The sequence below is a fragment of the Fragaria vesca genome, linkage group LG1 (assembly GCF_000184155.1).
Source record: "Fragaria vesca subsp. vesca linkage group LG1, FraVesHawaii_1.0, whole genome shotgun sequence".
NCBI classification, from domain to species: Eukaryota; Viridiplantae; Streptophyta; class Magnoliopsida; order Rosales; family Rosaceae; genus Fragaria; species Fragaria vesca.
The window spans coordinates 20,109,648-20,111,921 of NC_020491.1; positions in this window are offsets into that span (position 1 = coordinate 20,109,648).

The window sequence follows — 2,274 nt, forward strand, 5'->3', positions numbered from 1 at the left end:
GATGCTGTTAAAACTACTTTTTCAGTAGCCCAAGATGATACACGAAACTATGAGCTACAAATAGCTTCGGTTTCCACTAAACAAAATGGAGCTCCTCTTCATGGCTACTACAGCAATATGAAGAAAATATGGCAAGAGCTTGACATATTGGATCCTCTCAGACTCAAGGATGCCGATTCTATTACCTACATGGCTAATAGGGTCACCAAGCACCGTGTCTATTTCTTTTTGGCCGGGCTAGACCCTCACCTTGATGGAGTTCGGAGTAGAATTCTAAACACAAAGCCATTGCCTTCTATAGAAGAGGTTTATTCTCAAGTCAGTGCTGAGCATAATAGACTCCAAAAGATGATGTCTGACACAAAGCATGGGATCAGCCATGATTGCTCAATACCGGCCACCACATGTTCGTAGCTCCCAACCTTCTTCATCTACACCTCCGTTGAAATCACCCTCTCAAGGACCCATGAAATGCACTCATTGCAAATCAACTAGTCATATGATAGAGACTTGTTTCTACTTGATTGGCTTTCCTGACTGGTGGGATGATCACATTGCCAATCGCAAGGAGGCCCAAGCAAAAGGAGCACGAGAGAAAGCGAAATCATTCCAACCCCATGGAAACAAGAACCCAAAGAGCTACCAGCCCAAAGGCAAACCTCAGGCCTCTCTCCAGATTACTTCGCCAGACTCGAGTTCAAGTACAACTATTGTCGAACCCAGTCATGGTGATCACTCTGGTAACTCCACTTTTACCTTCATGACCACTTCAGGTACACCTATCTCTTTGCTCTCGAGTAACTCTGCCTTTAATTGGAAAGATATGTGGATAATTGATTCTGGTGCAACTGACCATATGACTAATAACTCTAGCAATATTCACCATTTAACTCCAGTTCATCGCTCTGGCGTAACTAATGCAAATGGTGATTCCTACCTCATTACTGGTGCTGGGTCTGTCACTCTTACAGACTCAATTACCCTTGACACTGTATTGCTTGTTCCCTCCTTGTCTCATAACCTCTTGTCAGTCAAACAGATAACCCAACAATTGCATTGTTGTGTAATTCTTTACCCCTGGTGTTGTGTATTTCAGGACATCCTAACAGGGGAAATCATTGGACGGGGTATTGAGAAGGGGGGATTGTACTACATGGAGATGACAACTGCTGGTAATCTTCGTGCGAGTGAAGCACATCAGATTAAGAAAAAAGTATCCACAAATGAAGAACAAATCTGGTTATGGCATAAGAGATTGGGACATCCATCATTTGGATATCTCCAAACTCTCTTCCCTCAATTATTTAAGCACTGTAAAGCATCAGACTTCAAATGCAACACTTGCATTTTGAGTAAAAGTCACCGTGTGAACTACCCTTTGAGCTCTAGTAAAAGTACTGCCCCATTTGATCTTGTTCATTCTGATGTTTGGGGGCCGTGTCCACCAACGCACATTGGAATGAAATGGTTTGTTCTGTTTGTTGATGATTGTACCAGGATGAGTTGGATCTACTTGATCCGGCATAAAAGTGATTGATCTCAGTTCCAAAAGCCCATCAAAGTCCTTCGTACAGATAATGGCGGGGAATATGTGAACCATCTTCTTCACCAATATCTAGCTACCCATGGAATCATTCATCAGACCACCTGTCCTCAAACCCCTCAACAAAATGGTGTAGCGGAACGAAAGAACCGCCACATTCTTGAAGCTGCTCGCTCCATGTTGATTGGAGCTAATATGCCTGAATATTTTTGGGGTGATGCTGTGTTAACTACTGCCTACCTCATAAACAGACTTCCTACACAAGCCCTTCAGTCCACAACCAAGAAAAACCATCCACTACCAAAAACACCGATCTAAGCTCTTGAAAGTTATTTGCCTTTACCACCTACCCATGCCCTTGATCCAAAGATTTTTGGTTGTATAGCTTATGTTCATATCCATCGAAATCGGAGGACTAAGTTGGATGCTTGTGCTGAAAAGTGTGTCTTCATCGGTTTTGCTTCCACTCAGAAGGGATATCGGTGTTATAACCCCACTACTAAACGTTCCTATGTTTCAATGGATGTTACATTTTGTGAACATGAGCTATTTTTTCCCCGAAGACTCCTCTTCAGGGGGAGAGTAATGCTGAGGAAGAGCAGTCTTTAGGGGATTTCTTAGGTCCCTTGGATAACCAGATATATGAATCTACTGGAGTGAGAAGCATTGAGCGTGGATCAACTGAAATGAGTAACCCTCTACCAGCATCAGAAACAGATTCTATACTCCGT